The sequence below is a fragment of the Erythrolamprus reginae genome (assembly GCF_031021105.1).
Source record: "Erythrolamprus reginae isolate rEryReg1 chromosome 4 unlocalized genomic scaffold, rEryReg1.hap1 SUPER_4_unloc_2, whole genome shotgun sequence".
In the NCBI taxonomy this organism is placed as follows: Eukaryota; Metazoa; Chordata; class Lepidosauria; order Squamata; family Dipsadidae; genus Erythrolamprus; species Erythrolamprus reginae.
The window spans coordinates 100,181-120,600 of record NW_027248455.1 but is presented as its reverse complement, the minus strand read 5'-3'; the positions used below and the strand labels follow the sequence as shown (position 1 = coordinate 120,600).

At 42.3% G+C, this 20,420-nt stretch overlaps 1 pseudogene; it reads right to left on the bottom strand.

Annotated features, from left to right (window-relative positions):
- The window catches only part of LOC139155220 (cilium assembly protein DZIP1-like), a 39,550-nt pseudogene extending 26,107 nt beyond the window's left edge, over positions 1-13,443 (bottom strand).
- Positions 13,444-20,420: the final 6,977 nt, after the last annotated feature.

Sequence of the window (20,420 nt, the reverse complement as noted above, 5' to 3'; positions counted from 1 at the left end):
CACCCCGTAATTGGTAGAGACCTTGAAATTTCTAGGTTCTATTATATCTCAAGACCTAAAATGGTCACCTAACATAAAAAACATCATAAAAAAAGCATAACAAAGAATGTTCTTTCTGCGCCGGCTCAGGAAGCTCAAACTGCCCAAGGAGCTGCTGATACAGTTCTACAGAGGAATCATTGAGTCTGTCATCTGCACCTCTCTAACTGTCTGGTTTGGTGCTGCAACTCAACAGGACCGACACAGACTTCAGAGGACAATCAGAACTGCAGAAAAAGCAATTGCTGCCAACCTGCCTTCCATTGAGGACCTGTATACTGCACGAGTCAAAAAGGGGTCGGGGAAAATATTTACTGACCCCTCACATCCTGGACACAAACTATTTCAACTCCTACCCTCAAAACGTCGCTACAGAGCACTGCACACCAAGACAACTAGACACAAGAACAGTTTTTTTCCGAACGCCATCACTCTACTAAACAAATAATTCCCTCAACACTGTCAGACTTTCTACTAAATCTGCACTTCTATTCTACTAGTTTTTCTCATCATTCCTATCACCCATTTCCTCCCATGTTGACTGTATGACTGTAACTTGTAGCTTATATCCTAAGATTTTTATTAATATTGCTTCTTTCTTGCTTATTTGACCCCTATGACAATCATTAAGTGTTGTACCACATGATTCTTGACAAATGTATATTTTATTTTATGTACGCTGAGAGCATATGCACCAAGACAAATTCCTTGTGTGTCCAATCACACTTGGCCAATAAAATTCTATTTTATTCTATTCTATTAATCCAGATACCTGGGGCCTGGAGTCTGAAGTTAGTGCCTGACATTTGTATTAAATTACCTGCTTTTCAAGATGATGTATTACATTCTGCTTTTCAAGATGATGTATTACATTCTGCTTTTCAAGATCATGCATTACTTTCTGATGGTCCATAGCCATCCGATGTTTCTCATCTGTTAATTCAAGGGTATCCTTTAAAGTGCCTAAATTGGATTTCGGATGTTGGTTGGACTTTTGTATCTCTAGCAAATGCTAATTGGGAAACAACAGCAGCAATCAAAGAAAATTCAAAGTTCTCTTTGGAAAAATAAATAAGCTGGCATATTCTACTAGAAAATGCTTCTAAAAGGTAAAGTATTTTTTGCAATGCCCACCAACCCCCCAAAATCCAGTGATTTTCTTGAACTCTAATTACTTAAATAATAAACCACCCCAAATATAACATACAATTATTTGTTGTTAAGTTCAAAGGAATACATGCTCAACTCACTTTCAGAACCTTTTTAGAAAAGTAATGAATATATGGAGCAAAAGGGGAAGGGAAGCGATAGCCCTCCAGGGGTGAAATCCATTTTTTTTACTGCCGTTTGTGGGCGTGGCTTGCTGGGCATGATGTGACTTGGTGGGCGTGGTAGGGGAAGGATAATGCAAAATCTCCATTCTCACCACTTTCCAGGGAAAGGATACTGCAAAATTCCAATTCCCACCCCACTTCTGGGGGAAAAATATTGCAAAATCTCTATTCCCACCCCACTCTGGGGCCAGACAAATGTGGTATTTGCCGGTTCTCAAAATGTCCACTACTGCTTCTACGAACTACCCAAAATTTCCGCTACCAGTTCTGAAGAACCTGTCGGAACCTGCTGGATTTCATTCTCAGTAGCCCTCCCAATTGAAGAGACTCTGATGGACAATTTTAGCAGCTGCAGATGAAATACTCCTCGGCTTGAACATAGCAGAAATGGGGGTACAGTGGGAAAGGAAGGAATTTGTGACAACCAGTAAGCTCAGGTTTTTATAAAGTTCTACGCCTTTTCCAATATTTAAAATATAAATCATAATAAACTGCAACAGAATATACCATCCAATTTCTCAGCTACTTACATTTTGTAATTCTGAATTTTTTGCAGTTAATTCTTTAACTTCCTTCATAAACACCTCCTCTTTGGATCGGTGATCTTCATATACCTGAAATTGAATGAAAAAGCTATTTTAATTAGTTAAAAATTAACCAAGAATTGTAATCAAGATTTAAACAAATTATTAATAAAAGAAACAGGTTTTCAAATAGAAAAAAAAATTAAATATCTAGGGATTTGGTTTACGACAAGGTATTCTTCAGTGAAAGAACTAAATTATATGAAATTATTAACAAAAACAAAAGAAGATTTAGAAAAATGGTCAAAGTTAAATTTATCCTTAATGGGAAGGATCAATACAATAAAGTCTAATATACTTCCAAGGTGGCTCTATCTCTTCCAAACAGCACCAATACAATTAAACAAATCGTTCTTTGCTAAAATAAATAAAATAATTTCTAAATTTATCTGGTGCAATAAAAAACCAAGAATAAACATGAAAGCCCTACAAGATTTAAGAACAAGAGGAGGATTCGGTTTACCCAACTTAGAAATATACCACCAAGCCACTAAATTACTATGGATTAAAGAATGGGTCAACCTTGAAAATCCTAGAATTCTAACAATAGAAGGCCATGATATAAATGAAGGATGGCACGCACATTTGTGGGAAAAAGAACATTCAAAACATTCTCACTTTAAACAACACCAAATTCGGAATACACTATTGACACACTGGCGGAAAGTCAGGAAAAAACACTATAATGAAATACCCAGATGGCTATCCACTCTAGAAGCTCAAATTCATCCAAATATAATAAGCCAAGAACAAAAAATAACCTACGAAGTCCTATTAAATACTAAAGGAAGTCTTAAAACTAGAGAAAGACTTAAAGAGGAAGGCATAGTAATAGATTGGCTTCCATATTACCAAATTCAAAGCAGATATAAAAGGGACTTGGTAAAATTTGGAATATGTAATAAACAAAATGAAATAGACAAAATATTGACAGGATCTGACAAAAAATTTATAACCAAAATGTATATTTATCTATTAAACTATGAAAACATCGAAGAAATTGTTAAACCTAACATGATATCTTAGATGACTAACTTTGGATATGCAATTCAGCTAGAAGACTGGGAAAAACTATGGTCAGTTAATTATAAGATGACTTTGTCAACACCATATAAAGAAAATCTTTATAAAATGTTCTTCCGATGGCATTATGCGCCAGCACGCCTAGCCAAAATGAATGTAAACATTAGTAACAAATGTTGGAAGTGTAAAAAAGAAGTGGGAACATACTACCACATATGGTGGCAATGTAACGAAGCAAAAAAATTTTGGATTCAAATTAGGGCATGGATGGAAGAAATATTGGGCTATAAAATTGAAATAAAATCGGAAATGTATTTATTAGGCATAATTAGAGGCAAACATAGCAAAGAAAATTACTACTTAATAAATCACTTACTTACTGCTGCAAGATTAGCATATGCACAAGTCTGGAAACAAGATAAGATTCCAAACAAAGAAACGGTAATTAAAAAAATATTAGACTGCGCCAAATTTAGCAAATTAACATACGAAATTCAAAACCAACAAAATAAGGACTATTACAAAGTGTGGGAAAAAATTTACAACTGGGTGGAAATTAAGAAAAAGGTATAGTAAATAGAATTGTTAAAAAATAAATCTTGTAAATATATCAAGTGTAAATGTTTAATGTTGTATTGTTTGATGTCTAAATGTTTGTAAGTCATATAAAATAAAATAAAAATATTAAAAAAAAGAAAAAAGAAAAAGCTATTTTAAGAATTTCAGAAAGTCCTTTTCTACAAATTCCTGTATTTTGATCATGCTTATTCCAAACCAATGAAACCTTAACATTAATTAATGTGATGTGTGGATTGCAAAATATTCCAATCTAACTAGACCAGAGGATTACTGATCAGTGAAATAGGTTTGTAGGAAGAGATAATGGAAATGATAATGTATGAAAATGTATATTGTACAAATGTATATTGTATGCCGCCCCTCTCCGAATCTGCGGAGAGGGACGGCATAGAAATCCAATAAATAATAATAATAATAATAATAATAATAATAATAATAATAATCCTTTTCACCTGACTCTTTATTAGAACAAGTTTTTGATAAAATCTATTGGCAGGATAGACAATTCTGTGAAATTTCCCAAAGAACATTAAAAAAGGGTGCAGATTTTATATGCAACCATCATGTCTAAATCATCTTTTTCAATCTACATTTAAACATAAAGTGCAAAAGTACCAAACAAGGCAAGTCATTTTCTTCTTTGAATGTTGATACTAGTTTAGACTTATAATCTTAATTAGTAATGGATTATTGGATGGCATCTTAAAACTGAGCCTTACAGAATGTGCCCTACCTTAGACAGTTCGACCCTATGGGCATGTCGCTCAGTTTCTAATTGAGACCTGGTAACTTGTAACTGCTCCTTTAGTTGGTTGATCTCCTCCTGCAGTTTATCAGTCTGATCTGCTTTAAAGAACGTATAATGGTGATAGTGCCCATTAATATACTTCAGATAAATTTGTTTCTACTTACACAGACATTTGAAGCATTGTTTCTTCCTGTGGATTATAATACCAAGTTCTTCATCAGTACATTACCATCTAAAGGATGTAACAGGGACTCCTCCAAGCTACTTTAACAGTAAACTTTCTATAAAAGCTACATAGTGCTTTTATAAACATCAGTTCAATGCACTTTGCAAATACTAGCCTGGAAGATAATTCCGCATTATCAGAGGTTTCATTTCATTATCACTTTTTCTTCTAAATGTAACACACTCCAGCCATGTCCTAGATCAGAGTGGACCCTTCTATATGATCCTGTACTAATCCCTATACTAGAGCTCACACCTTTTTTCATATTGAAGATGCTGTCTGGGGCTGCCAATAGTTGTTGTTCAGGAATATCTAGAGGCCTACAGATAAAAGCAAATAAGTGTATTGAATATTGTAGTGCGATGCTCTTCCCAACTTTCACTCTAGGCTGCATAAATCCATAAGACCATTAGATAGCAGCAAAAGTTGGGTTTTTTTGCAACTTAAAACTGCTAACCCAAATTTATCCATATTATTGTGATATTAAATGTAAGGCCTTGCAAGAAAAGCAACTGTTTCTGAAAAGGCAATTAAGCTCCTAAATATCTGATATGATAATCTATTTTAGAGCTAGCTCTTCAATCCATATCCACTGCAATTTAACCAGTCAGAAGCTGCAGTAATTGGAAGAAAACAATGTGTTGAAAAAGTAGAATACAGAGAAGAATGTCTTTGATCTGCTTTTGCTTTATGCAAATATTATGTCCAAAACTGTGTCTAATTATGTTCCAGAAAATTATATCCAGTTATGTCACCAAAAAAAGTTATTGCTACATTGCAGGAAAGGAAATTATGTCCAATTATGCTGAAAAGAACCGTTGAACTTACCTGAACGGTCTTCTCGCTGCACTGCGAAGAGAGTCCAATGTGGGTTATTCTTCAGCCTCATTGGCAGGGACTGAGTTAAAAATTAGCATAAATGTCATGTCCCGCCCACCACTGCCCCCTTAGGTCAGTAAATAAAAAAAACTAAGGAATAGTGAAAGGAAGACAAATTTTATTCAGTAAACTTTAAACTATAAACCTCAACTGAACTATGCACCTGGGCTAAAAAGCCGGGCGGGTTTGGACTCTCTTCGCAGTGCAGCGAGAAGACCGTTCAGATAAGTTCAACGGTTCTTCTCCACTGCACTGCTCAGAGAGTCCAATGTGGGATATACCCAAGCCACACTTTAGGGAGGGATAGGCTGGCCCAGGGGCTCTGGAACACAAACTCTCTGTAATACTCTTCTGCCGAAGGCTGCTTCTGCCGAAGGCTGCTTCTGCCGAAGGAAACAAGTCCAAGCGGTAATGTCTGATAAAGGTCGTGGGTGCAGCCCAAGTTGCAGCCCTACAAATGTCCTCAATTGGTGCCTGTGTGGTCCAAGCCACTGAAGTGGCTGCGCTCCTAGTGGAATGAGCCGTAATCCTATCCGGTAAGGGAGTTGATTTCGTCTTGTATGCTTCAATGATGCAGGATCGGATCCACCTGCTAATAGTCTTGGCCGATACCTTCATTCCCATAGATGCGGGAAGGAATGAAACAAAGAGAGCCTCCGATCTCCTGAAGGTGTTCGTACGTCGTACGTATATCTTCACGGCTCTTCAGACATCCACCTTATGGCAACAAAGCTCCGATGGATGGGAGCCGTGGGTACAAAAATCCGATAAAACTATGTCCTGTGACCTTCGGCCATGGTGATAGGAGTGCATTGACTTCCTCGGCTCCAGGGGTTGGAAACCGGGAGAAGAACCTTTGTACCTGGTGGTTGTGCTGTGAGGCGAACAAGTCGACTACTGGAATGCCGTAACGGTGAACTATCTGCTGGAACACCTCTGGGTTCAGAGATCATTCCCCCAGGTCTATCGTTGTGCGGCTTAGCCAGTCCGCCTGCGTATTGTCCACTCCTGAAATGTGTTCTGCACGAATCGAGGCCAGGTGTATCTCTGCCCATGACATTAGAGCGTGTGCTTCCTGCATCAGGCGGTCTGATCGTGTACCTCCCTGGGGATTCATGTGGGCTCTTGTTGCCATGTTGTCCGTCATTATCAGGACGTGCTGACCAGCTACGGTATCCGAGAACGTCTGTAACACTCTGAAAACCGCCCATAGCTCCAGAAGGATGATGTTGGGATCTGCCAAGTCCTTTGTTGACCATCTGCCCTGGGCAACCTGGAATCCGGAGTGAGCTCCCCAGCCGGACAGGTTTGCGTCCGTAGTGATGGTCACCTCCTGGTGGAAGAGGAAGGGAGAGCCCCTGGTTATGGCAGGAGATGTCCACCAAGGGAAGGAGAGGCGAACTGCTGTGGTCAGGTTCACTTGGTGTTTGGAGTTGCTTAGTCGAGCTCTTTGGAATGGGAGTAGAAGCCACTGTAGAGGGCGAGCATGTATCTGAGGCCACGGTACTATGTTTATGCATGAAATGAACACACCTAGTAATTGTGATAGGTGCGCCCAGGGAATCTTGGTGCGGTGTGTTATTGAGTGTATCAGTGTTATTATCTTCTGCTGTCTCTCTGATGATAGGAAGACCATGCCTGTTGAAGAATCTATTGTAGTGCCTAGATGGAGCAGGCACTTGGTTGGTTGCAGGTGGCTTTTGTCGTAGTTGATTGTAAAACCTGCTCTCTCCAGGGAGTCCATTGTTAGGGTCAGGTCCTGTTTGGCCTGTTGAGGGTCTCTGGAAAGAATGATTATGTCGTCTAGATAAGCTAGAAGACGTATGGAGCGCGTTCTGAGGCTGGCTGTTAAGGCATCTAGAAGTTTGGTGAAGGCCCTGGGAGCCGAGGAAAGGCCGAAGGGCATGGCCTTGTATTGGAAATGTTGGTCCTGAAGGCAGAAACGTAGAAATTGATGGTGATGTGGATGGACCGGAACATGTAGATACGCTTCCTTCAGGTCGATGGAGGTCATCCAATCCTGATGACAATAGATGCCAGAATGGTATGTAACGAATGCATCTTGAACCTCTGATACCGGATGTAAATGTTCAGTTGTCTGAGGTTCAAAATTAGGCGGCATCCGCCGGAGGACTTGGGGACTATGAATACTATGGAGTAGAACCCTTGACCTCTCTGGTCTGTCGGAACTGGTTCTATTGCCCCAATGTCCAAGAGATACTGGACCTCCTGGAAAATAAGAGATCGCTTTTGCGGATGAAGTAAAGTCGGGCATCGTATGAATCTGTTTAGAGGAATTTGCCAAAAGTTTATTCGCAGGCCTTGTTCCACAGTCTCTAAGGCCCATGTGTCGGTGGATATGGATTCCCAAAATTCAGTGAAGAATTGCAGGCGACCACCGATGGGCGGATCGAGGGAGGAGTCATTTTTGCTTGCGATAACCTCCTCTGTTGGATCTGCGAGGTTGTTGAAACTGGCGGTTCCTGTCCCCATAGCCCCCTCGGTCAGCTCGGTAAGATGGTTGGGTGTAAGTCCCCTGTCCATAGGCCCGTGCAACTGGGGACGAAGTTGAGGAGGGTTCCGATCGAAAGGGCTGTCTACGGAAGTATGGCGCCCCTCGTCTGTCTTGCCTTCTTGCCGACATTGGTAACACTTTCTTCTTATCTCTGTCCTCAATCAGGACAGAGTCTAATGACTCACCAAAGAGCTTAGAACCTTGATAAGGAGCTGTAGCTAGACGCCATTTTGATTTCACGTCTGCCTGCCATGAACGAAGCCAAAGCAGGCGTCGAGCTGAGAGGTTAGTTGCCATTGCTTGAGATGAAAATCTTGCTGCCGCCAAGGTGGCATCTGCAGAAAACTCGGCAGTGGCGATGAGCTTGTTGATGTCTTGGCGAAGACGGGTGTCCTCTGGGCCAAGTCTGGGGAGTATATCCTAGAGCCACAGGATGGAGGCCCTATTAAAGAAGGACGCAGCCAATGCTGCCCTCAAGGACCAAGCAGATAATTGATGGACCCTTTTAATCAGGTTTTCCGCCCTTCTGTTCTCTGGTCTCAGACCGTCTGCCATATCTGACAGTACCTCTACGTTAGACATCAATGATGTGACTGGAGTATCTACTGAAGGATACTGAAGTAAGTCCTCTACCTCTGGATCAAAGGAGTAAAATCTTTTGTCCAAGGCTGAGGGCCCCAGGGCTGCTGATGGATTCTGCCAGGCTTGGGGCCGTTGAACGATAGTCCTCCACTCTGGCCACTACTATGTATGAGTGATGACTGTGCTATTTTATTGGGTTTTAACTTTCCTATCTGTTTTTATAATATATACTGGGGTGTTTTAAATTTTGTAATTATTTTATTTATTGTAAGCCTCCCTGAGTCTGTCAGAAGGGCAGCGTATAAATTTTAATAAAAAAATAAATAAAATAATAAAGAGAATAATAATAACAACAATAATAAGTCGCTTTTTCAGCTACATTGTAAGATAATAAATAAATAAATAAAAATAATAATAAATGAATAAATGCAGTCCTAAGCCACTTTCTTTTCTGCTCCATAGTAAAATTATGAATAAAATTATAAAAATAATAAATAAATGAAGTCCTGCCACTTTTTTAAACTCCATTGTAAAATTATAAATAAAATAATAAAAATAAATAAATAAATAAATAAAGTCATAAGCCACTTTCTTTTTTTCAGCTCTATTGTAATTGTAAATCGTCACTACATGAGCTGTTCTAAGTCGAGGAAAACCTGTATGAACATCCCACCTCCCCAAAGCGATCAATAGCTCCACCCGCCAGCAGCAGACCTGGTGATAGGTGGCCTGGTCCTGGAGCCTCCTCATCTGCTGGGTGGCGATCATCTTTTTGTAGTTCTTGCACTCCTCTTTGAGCAGCCGGATCTGCTGGGCCCCGAGGGCCCCGTCGTTAGCCAGCAGGTCTCGTTGAGCATCGGCGGCGCGGAGCAATTCCTGGCCGTCGCGGAGTTGGGCGCTAAGGTAATTTTGGGAATGGAGCAGGTACTCGAGGCAGAGCTGGGCCAGGCGCAGGAGCTTGAGCAGGAGCGGGTCGGCGGGGCCCCTGCAGTGAGGGCAGCGCTTCTGGTCGACGTTGCAGTAGGTGACATGCTCCAGGTGCTCCTGCAGCACGGCTACGTTCACTTCGGCCGCCACGCGGTCCACATCCACGGTGCTCAGGCGGCGCCAATCCGGCTCTTCGCGCCTGAGACGGAATTGGAAAGGAGGCAGGGCCATCCCGGGGGGCGGAGAATAAATCGCTGCCGCCATCCGATCCGGCTGCTTCACCTATTGTGACGGGAAAAAACGGCAGTCCCGCGTCTCCAAGTGCCGGGGATGTTGCCGTGGCAACCGAAGCGGCGTCGCCCGGGGGGGGGGGTCACGGGAGGAGAGGGGTCCCGGCTTAACGCCCACGAACAGGCCACGACGACCCTCGGGGAGAGTGTATCCAGGACGCTGGATGGCATTCAAACCGAAGCATTCAAACTGCCTTTTTTATCCAGATTGTTAGGGACCCAAACTATTAAAGAGGGTCCAGGACAGGTGGGCTTTGTTTGGCCCACTTGCCAGAGAAACCCCCAAACACAGATTTGATCTATCTATCTAACCTATTTAATCTATCTATCTATCTATCTATCTATTTATCTATCTATCTATCTATCTATCTATCTATCTATCTAATCTAATCTAATCTATCTATATCCATCTTTATCCATATCTCTTCTGTCTATTCTATTACCTATCTATCTAATCTATTTAATCTATATCTCATCTGTCTGTATGTCTGTTTGTCTGTCTGTCTCTATCTATCTATCTATCTATCTCTTCTGTCTGTCTGTCTGTCTGTCTATTTGGATTTATATGCTGCCCCTCTCCAAAGACTCGGGCGGCTTTGCCAATTCCCTGTCATCAAAAATAAATTCCATTGCATATTCCCCCTAGCAATCCAAAGTGTCTCAAGTAGGAGGAATCACTGGTGGAATCTACTTAAAAAGTTTTCATCACATGCAAGCAAAATTGCCAGCTTCAGCTTTGACACATCCAAAAGTAAAAGGCCAAAAAACCCCGACAACCTGATAATTTTTGATCAATTATTGTTATTAATGAAATTGCCAGCTGAGACTTTAGATCAATTAAAAAGGTGTAGAGAAATTGAGTTCAAGCATCAGTCATATTTAATCCTAGTTTCAGGGAGATTATTATCCACTGGATTTGTTTTGCTTTTGGAAACATCACTTTTACTGCAAGCACCCCTTTTGCACTTGCAACACTATAAGCACTCCTAATTTCTGAAGCCTATAATAATATAACATCTGACATATAATAATAATCTTTCGACCCAATGGTACTCAGTGTTTTAAGATGCAATCATATATACACTACTCAAAAAAATAAAGGGAACACTCAAAGAACACTTCCTATGAATGAAATATTCTCATTGAATACTTTGTTCTGTACAAAATTGAATGTGCACAACAGCATGTGAAATTGATTGTCAATCAGTGTTGCTTCCTAAGTGGACAGTTTAATTTCACAGAAGTTTGATTTACTTGGAATTATATTGTGTTGTTTAAGTGTTCCCTTTATTTTTTTGAGCAGTATATTATATTTATCATTGATGTAAAAACAAGCTTCCTATGACTTCCCACTTCCTTTGCTTTGCATTTCCAACACATTTGTCCAAATTAACAAGGAAAAAAGTGGGTTATTTGGATTTTACTTGTGATTTGCTGATCAGCCTATTATTGTGAGGATTTCTGTATTATAGAATCTAAATTCAATCGTCTTTCAGCACCTTCCTTCGACTTCGATACGATTCTGTGATTACAGTCATGTACATACAAATATGTAAGTTATATATATTACATATATATTATATATAAGTTACATATACATACAAATATGTAAGTTACATACATAGTACATATGTATATGTAATATAATATACTGCTCAAAAAAATAAAGGAAACACTCAAATGAGACATCCTAGATCTGAATGAAATATTCTCATTGAATACTTTATTCTGTACAAAGTTGAATGTACACAACAGCATGTGCAATTGATTGTCAATCAGTGTTGCTTCCTAAGTGGACAGTTTGATTTCACAGAAGTTTGATTTACTTGGAGTTATATTGTGTTGTTTAAGTTTTCCCTTTATTTTTTTGAGCAGTATATATTATTGGGGGAGCACATTATCCTTGATGTAAAGACGAGCTTCCTTATGACTCCCTACTTCCTTCCCTTTGCATTTCCAACATATTTGTCCAAATTACCAAATGGTTGGTTAATTTGGATTTAACTTGTGATTTGCTGATCAGCCAGTTGCCTATTATTGTAAGGATTTCTGTATTATAGAATCTAAATCCAATTCTTTCAGCACCTTCCTTCGAGTTCAATATGATCCTGTGATTACAGTCATATACATACAAATATGTAAGTTACATATATGTAATGCATGTAATTTACATATTTATATGTATGTGACTGTATACATATTCTCACAATTCTATCTCTGAATAAATGAATTGCAATCCCATAACAATGCATACCCCTAAAATGGAGGGGGGGGAACCACATTATTATTTTTTAATCCAATAAAACCTCACATTTAAAAAGTCAAATGAATATTAACTCAATATGCTGCTCAGCCGCATGGCAATCTTGCTCTAATCGCAGTGTTAAAAAGAAAAACAAAAGTCCCGCAATCAGTGTTCCCTCTAATTTTTTTTTTTTTGGGGGGGGGGAAAGTATAGTGTCTGAGCGGCAGTCCCTTCGGGACTGGGCAGCACAGAAATAATAAATAAATAAATAAATAAACAAACAAACAAACAAATAAAAAACCCACCCTGTTTTGCCTCAGAGAATTTCAAAATAAAATACTGTACTGTACTGTGTGTCTATAACAGTGAGCTCATAATAGGGCAACTCTATCAATATCAAAATGCCACTTAAATAGTTGAGCTAGTTTCAAACTAGATTTTGATTTTCTTTCTCTCTTCCTTACTCCCATTCTTTTTCTTTCTCTTTTCCTTCCTCTCTTTTTTCTATCTGTTTCTCTCTCTTCCTCTCTTCCTCTCTCTCTCCTTCCCTCTCACTCTTTCCCTCTCGGTTTCTGGGCAGGTTTGGAAAACTCTGAGTTGATGATGATTTTTAAGTGAGCGATTGCTCACTGCTCAGCTTAGAGGGAACTATGCCTGCAATTCCAAGCGCTCCTTGCCCGCGAAGTTGAGAAAGCGAAGCAAGCCAGCGAGGACACGCCTGAAATCAAGCTTGATCCCCAAAGCCAAGTCAGATTTCAAAAGAAAAGGGAGGCGACAGCCGAGGCTCCCAGGCTTTTTAAAGGGGAGAAGCAAACGGGTTTCCCTCCAGCCTCGCTTTCTTCTTGGATTCGCACTCCCAAAGCCGGGGGCTGCAAAACCCGAATGGGCTCCCTTTGCTGGGTTGAGAGAGACGGGAAGATCCCGTCGCGAAGAAAGGAACTCTGCAAGGGATCGGCCGGCGGCAGAGCTGACATTAAATCCACACACACCCCGCGCGATTTGGCCGTCCGCGTTAAAGGGCTCCCGAATGCTGCGATCCACCCGGACGTTGTGCTTCCCTTTCGCTGGGATCGCGATTCACTCGCATCACCTGGGTCGGCCGACGCTCCGGAGAAGCGGATCCCTCGGCTGCTTGACCCCGCCTCCTGCTCTTGCGCTTCCCGCAAGCGATCGCACGCCCACCCCGCCCCGCCGCCGCCTTAAAATGCTTGGGCGCTCTGCGATTTGCCTCCCGTCTTTCCTCCCGCTCCTCCAATCTGATTGTCCCCCCCCAGAAGAGGCCTTGGCCGGGAGAAAAGACCTGGATGTCGAAGAATAAAGCGGCTCCTTCGATTCCTCTGGGAGTAAAATTCCAGAAGTGCTGCTGGGGATTAATTTGGGATCCGCCGATCATAGAAGCCAAGCGCCGCCGGGTGCATGCTACGAATTTGCAGTGTTTGGCTTTATGCAGAAGCCGCTTCTGTGCAAACCATCCCAAATGAATCGGGGGCTAAATGTGGTGTCGAGCTGTTCGTGAGGACTCACTTTCTGGGGCATTCGTGCAAAAAAAGGGACCGACTTTCGCTTATTCTATTGATCATGAGACCCACAAGCTGTAGGGGCCTTAGCCAAATATTGTACAAGGTCAGACATTGGTCAGCTTCGGAGTTGGGGCAGGTTTCCCGTGGGATGCAAGGGCAGCATCTTTTGGCACATCCAGTTGCTGGTTTGACTGAAACTGAAAAAATCCTAAGCTTCAATTTCAATGGAAACAAGTCACCTAGGGATGCATGGGCATAGGAAAACTCAGCAAGTGAATATTGAAATGAATCAACCACACCTTGATTTCTTAGACATCAGTGAACTAGGACAGATCAGAAGTGGATACTTTCAGAAAAGAAGTTACCTGGACACACAAAGCCTTTCATAGACAGAAAATGTAAGAACAGTTGTTGAGCTCAGTAGTGGGTTGCTACCGGTGCGATAGCGGTCTGCGCATGGGTAGCGGCTGCCAGATTGCATTTTGTTCATGACCGCTCTGGTGGCAGTCCTACAGGCGCCGCCATCTTTTTTTTTTTCAATTTTTCAAATTTTTTGTTTCATGCACAAGCAAAATCTTTTGAGTGGACATGCATGCGCATGAGATTTCAGCAATTCTTTGCTTCCGGGCATGCAAAAAAGTTGTCCAAATCTCAAGCACGCGGGTCCCCTTGCAAGATTTCAGTGTTTTTGTTTCATGTGCAGAAGCAAACACGCTGGGGACGTGCACGCACATAAGATGACTGAAGCTGGACGCGCAGTGCAACGGTAGCAGCGGCAACAGAAATCCATCCCTGAGTGCAATGTAGCCAGGGCCGCCATCAGGAATTTTGGGGCCCCATACAGCCTAAGTGTCTGGGGGCCCCCTCCCTTCTTCCTTCCTTCCTTCCTTCCTTCCCTTTTTCTTTCTTTTTTCTCTTTTGGATTTTTTTCCCTTCCTTCCTTCCTCTTTCTTTCTTTCTTCTTTTTCTTTCTTTCCTTTTTTCTCTTCTTTTTCTTTTCCCTCCCTCCCTCCTTCCTTCCTTCCTTCCCTTTTTCTTTCTTTTTTCTCTTTTGGATTTTTTCCCTTCCTTCCTCTTTCTTTCTTTCTTTCTTTCTTTCTTTCTTCTTTTTCTTTCTTTCCTTTTTTCTCTTCTTTTTCTTTTCCCTCCCTCCTTCCTTCCTTCCTTCCCTTTTAAATTTTCAAACTGTCTTCTTCATATTCCTGGCTGAGGAATTCTGAAAGCTGCAGTCAACTGTCTTCAGCCATTGTCCAGCCCTGTGCTACGGACCCCTCCCTCCACCCCATGAAGAGGCCGGGGGCTTCTTTCCAAAGCCAGTGGCAGTGATGCCAGAACCCCCTTCCCTGGGGATGGGAGCGGGGGGGGCTCCACTGGTCTCCCTCGACAAGACCTTCCGCAACGCATCAGCCCTGCTGGGCAGGCCTCTTAGCCCCACCAAAGAAATGGGGGTTAAGGAAGACCCCCACCCCCCACCTTGCCCCAAACACTGGCACTCTGCATAACCCATGCGGGGGCTTTGGCTTCCCCTCTGCAGAACAGAAGCTGGGGACCTCTCCCTCCATATACACCGGATCCCTATGGCCCATCCGAGGGCTGGCAAAATAGGTGTGCCCCCCCCCACCTGCTTTTCTATCTCTCTCTCTCTCTTTCTCTCTTTCTCTCCCTCTCTTTTTCTCTCTTTCTCTCTCTACTTTTCTTTCTTTTTCTCTTTTTCTCTCCCTTTCTCTCTTTTTCTCTCTCTTTCTCTCTTTTTTCTCTCTCCCAACCTCTCTCTTTCTCTTTCTATCTCTTTCTCTCCCTCCCTCTCTCTTTCACTTTCTCTACCTCTTTCTCTCCCTCTCTCCCCTTCTCTCTTTCTTTCTCTTTCTCTTTCTCTCCCTCCCCCTCTCTCTTTCTCTTCCTCTTTTTATCTCTCTTTCTCTCTTTTTTCTCCCTTTCTCTCTTTCTCTCTCTCTTTCTCTCCCCCTCTCTTTGTCTCTTTCTATCTCTTTCTCTCCCTCCCTCTATCTTTCTCTTTTTATCTCTCTCTTTCTCTTTCTCTCTCTCTCTTTCTCCCCCTTCTCTCTGAAGTGGGGAGGGCCGGGTTGGCACCAAGGGAGCTCGAGACGGGGTGCAAAAGCAAACTACTCTGCCGGCCCGGGCCCACTTCGGAAGGAAGGAATGAAGGAATGGTAAAAGGGGCGATCAAGAGAGGAATGGGTGAATGAATGGACGGAGGGTGGGAAGGAAGGAAAGAGGGAAGGGACAGGAACAGAGGAAGGGTGCAAAGGAAGCAAGGAAAGGTGTGAAAGGGGACAGTAAGAGAAGAAGGAGTGAAAGAAGGGAATGAGGGAGGAAACAAGGGAGGAAGGAGAAGGAAAGCAAGAAATGGAGGGAGGGAAGGAAGGAAAGAAAGAAAGGGGGAAGGGACAGGAACAGAGGAAGGAAGCAAGGAAACTTATGAAAGGGGAGAGTAAGAGAGGAAGGACTGAAGGAAGGGAGGGAGGGAAGAAGGTAAGAAGGAGAAAGAAAAGAAGAAATAGAGGAAGGGAAGGTACAAGAGAGAAAGAAAAAGAGCAAGAAAGAGAGAAAGAAAGAGAAAGAAAGAATGAAAGAGAAATAAAAATAGAGAGGGGGATGAAAGAAATGGAAGGAGGGAAGGAAGGAGAGAAAGCAAGAGAAAGAAAGAAAGAAAGAAAGAGAAAGAAAAAAGAATGAAAGAGCAAGAGAGAAAGAGAAAGAAAGAAAGAAAGAAAGAAAGGCAACTTCAAAGAAAGGCTCACTGAGCATCTCTCACTCTCTCTCTCTTTCTATCCCTCTTTCTTTCTTTCTCTTCCTTTCTATCTCTCCTCTTCCTTTCTCTCTCCTCTCTCTCTCCCTCTCTTTCTACTCACCTTTCTCTTCCTTCCTTCTCTCCCTCCCTCCCCTCCCTCCCTCCTTCCTTCCTCTCCATTTCTCTTTCCCTCCCTCTCTTTCCCTTTTCTTTCTTTTGGTCCACTTCTCTCTCTCTCCGCTTCTCCACTTGCCTCCCCCTCGCGCCTCGCCCTTCCCACCCGGCCACCCGCGTGCTTACCAGCAGCAGGAATTCGAGTAAGCCGAAAAGAAGCCATTGGCTCCGGGCGGCGTTCATGGCCCCCCCGAACCCCTGGCCCAGCACTTCCGGAAGCCGAAAGGCGCGGCTCTCTTGCCCTTGCAATCCTCGGGGGAACACAAGGCCTACGGAGAAGCCGGCCGGGCTCAGCCCTCTCCCGGCTTCCCCAATTCCGCTTCCCCAGCAGCGCGGTTTGGCTTCCAGAGGGTTGAGCCAACCCCGCGGTCTTTCCTCCTTCCGCGGCTGCCATCGGGGCTCCCTGCCTGTCTGCCGGCCTCCCTGCCTTCTTTCCTCGTTGGGGGTGGGAAGAAGGTGCAGGCCGCAGAGGCAGAGTTTGTCTCAATCGGAGTTGGGGAGTTTTTGGCGGGCACCGGGCCCGGGCCCCCCCATTTTCCAATTTGGCCGGGGCCTGGGACGCCGCTACCAGTAATACCCGTCTATTGGTGGCCCTGAATGTAGCTGATGGCCTAATAATACAATAATACAGGATGTGTTCCCAAAGTAATGCAATTTTTTAAAAGTAATTTATTGAACAGATTTGCACAATCACTTAAATGTTTTCAAAGTACTGTCCTTGGGCCTCTACACATTTTTTCCAGTGACTGCCATGACTGGTACACGCCCTGGAAGGCGTTTTCAGAGACCTCTTGCAAGGTCTTTGTCACGGCTGATTGGATCTCTTCTATGGACGAAAAACGGGTTCCCTTCAGAGCTGGGAACAAAAAGAAGTCTGCTGGGGCGACGTCAGGACTACGGGGGGGCAGCTTTGGCACATGGTGTTTGGCCAGGAACTCACAAACTCATAGCACGTTGGGGCAAGGCACGTTTTTCGTCCATAGAAGAGATCCAATCAGCTGTGACGAAGACCTTGCGAGAGGTCCCTGAAGATGCCTTCCAGGGCGCATGCCGGTCATGGCAGTCACTGGAAAAAATGTGTAGAGGCCGAAGGACAGTACTTTGAAGAATTTTACATGTTTGTGCAAATTTATTGAATAAACAACTTTTTAAAAAAATTGCATTACTTTTGGAACGCACCCTGTATGTCTGTTTTATGGAGTTCGATGTGCTGGTTCCAAAATATGCTTAGTTTTGCTCCATTGCATAAAGTGTCTGATATAGAAGCGTTTTTGTTATTACATTATTTCAACATTTTTAACGTGTGTAGTAATTACTGTTTTCTTAATGTACGTTGGAGCTGAGCTAGGGCAATGGCTCATGTGCTAGCCGATATGGCTCCGCGTGCCACCTGTGGCACCCATGCCATAGGTTTGCCATCACTGCCTTATAATAATGATGCTGCTCTGTGGAAACTATGCACGCTAAAGAAAAACTATATACATTTTTGAAATCAGAACAAAAAATGATTCAGAAAATTACAAGGTCAACTGCGATGATTAAATTTTTTTTTTGTACACCTGTGTTACTGTTTTTTTAATATCATTAAGTGTTGTATCACATGATTCTTGACAAATCTATATTTTCTTTTATGTACACAAATTCCTTGTGCGTCCAATCACACTTGGCCAATAAAATGATTCTATTCTATCTAATGTCACCAGTATATTACCTATACCTTGTAATAATCTAATCTAATCTAATCTCCACTACGAGGGTGAGAGAAACTTTGGCCGCTGGGGTTGGCAGTTTTTACCTGGGAAGTTTAGGGACTTGGGCGAGAAGAAGGGACTTGCGGCGGGGCAGAGGCAGGAAGGGAATCCATAGACACGGGTTAAAGCAGGGGTAAGCAAAGTTGGCTCTTCTATGACGTGGACTTGAACTCCCAGAATTCCTGAGCTAGCATAACTGGCTCAGGAATTCTGGGAGTTGAAGTCCACAAGTCATAGAAGAGCCAACTTTGCCTGCCCCTGGGTTATACTGCTCGCGTTATATTAACCTTCTTCCTATAGAGCTAAAAACATGGCCTCACTTGGGATCATTGCAAAGGTGGGAGAGAAAGTTACAGCCTTCCTTGCAGAAGGGGCTACAATGAAATATTATTTGTTTGTTTGTAAGTATTGATGATATACAGAGGTATAATAATATTCATATACTGTACATGATACTGGTAAAAGAGAAACTCAAAAAACTAGTAAACAAACTCAGTATGACTATGATATGACCAGGGCCGCAATCAGGAATTTTGGGGCCCCATACAGCCTACGTGTCTCTCCCCCCCCCCCCCGCCATTTTAAAACTACTTTATTTTGCGACATACCAATTATGTATTAAATTTACCTTTCACAAAAAAAATTAAACCCTGCCACTACAACAAGGTACACTTGTTTGACAGATTAATAATATGAGTCATTTTGTTAAATCTTTTGGTCAAGTATGTTTATTACTATAGTGCAAATATGACATCATAAAGGAAAGCACAGTGAACTGTAAACATATACAAATATTTCGGCTGCTATCTACTCTTTTAAGCAGGAATCCCAAGTGTAGGAAGATCTCCATATTGTCAAAAATGCAATACAGTAATTCTTCAGATCTGAGAGTCCCAAAACTCAGAGACACTCATGTCTCATGTCTCATATAGCCAGTTTCTTTCCATCCAGATCCATACTCTCATTCAGATCCATATTCTCCAGGCTCTGGGTAAACTCTTAAATTGCATCATTTGTCCAGCCTGCCCTTTCCATTAATAAAATAGAGTTGAGGAAAACCTTTGAAAAAAATAATATTTTTAACTTGCAACATCTACAGAGTATATATGTGTGTTGGGGATGAGGTTAAAATCTACAAGATGATGGTGCAGGTTAACTCTTTTGCTATGTGTCAATGCTGTATACATATACAAAAGGGACAGAACTTAGATTGTGACAACCCCCACAATCCACTCAGCACCTTTTAATCCCAACTGAAGCAAATCAGATCAAAGCAGTTGCTTTTAAAGACATCATATTAAAAGGTTCTGACATTTTAGAATGTCCAGCTTTACTTACATTCCATTAGTCCTCCTGGATGGGCATAGCCAATGCATCACTCACTTCCACCAGTCACATGACCCCCAAGCCACACCTACCCAGCTGGTCATTACGGCAGAGAACCGGTTGTTAAAAACCATCAGGAACCACAAAAACCTTTTGACATCTCTATCTCTGTCCCACTCCCTCTCCCTCCCTCTCTGTATCTTTCTGTCCTTGCCCTGGCTGCTTCTCCATCCCCCACCGTTGACTTTATCTTCTCAGGCCAGGTGAAGAGTGACTAAGAGGGGAGGGCGAAGGGTGGGGTCAACCAGTGGTAGGATCATCCAACAGGGAGCCAGAGCAGAGGACCCAAAGAGCCCCATGAGGCTCTGGAACTGCAGATTGCTGACACCTGTCCTAGATCTAGAGTCTTAAGCAAGGGATGGAATACCTTTCTGGATGAATTCTGGATTGCTTCTTCAGATACTTCCTGCAAAGCAACATGATCTCAGTAGACAAGACTAGAACTCTTGCATTTGATAGCCTATGGTCAGATATAATCTGGCCCAGGAAAGAGAGCCTAGGTTTTAAATCAAGAAGCTCATGGCCCCTTTCTAGCCCTACTCTTATATCCTTATCTCTATATAGACTAACAATAAATGTCTACCAAATTTTCAACAAAGATATTTAATTGTCCATAAATATTACTGTCATTTTTCCTCCTGTTTATGGATGGATGGAATTTATTTATTTATTTATTTATTTATCCAATACACAAATACATAGGAAGAAAATAGATATGTGGTAATATATATAAGGGTAAAAGTGAACTTAGAGGAGAGGATATATGAAAGGAAGAGACTATATATCATAGGTGAAATAAAGGAAAGACAATTGGACAGGGGACGAAAGGCACACCAGTGCAATTATGTACGCCCCTTACTGGCCTC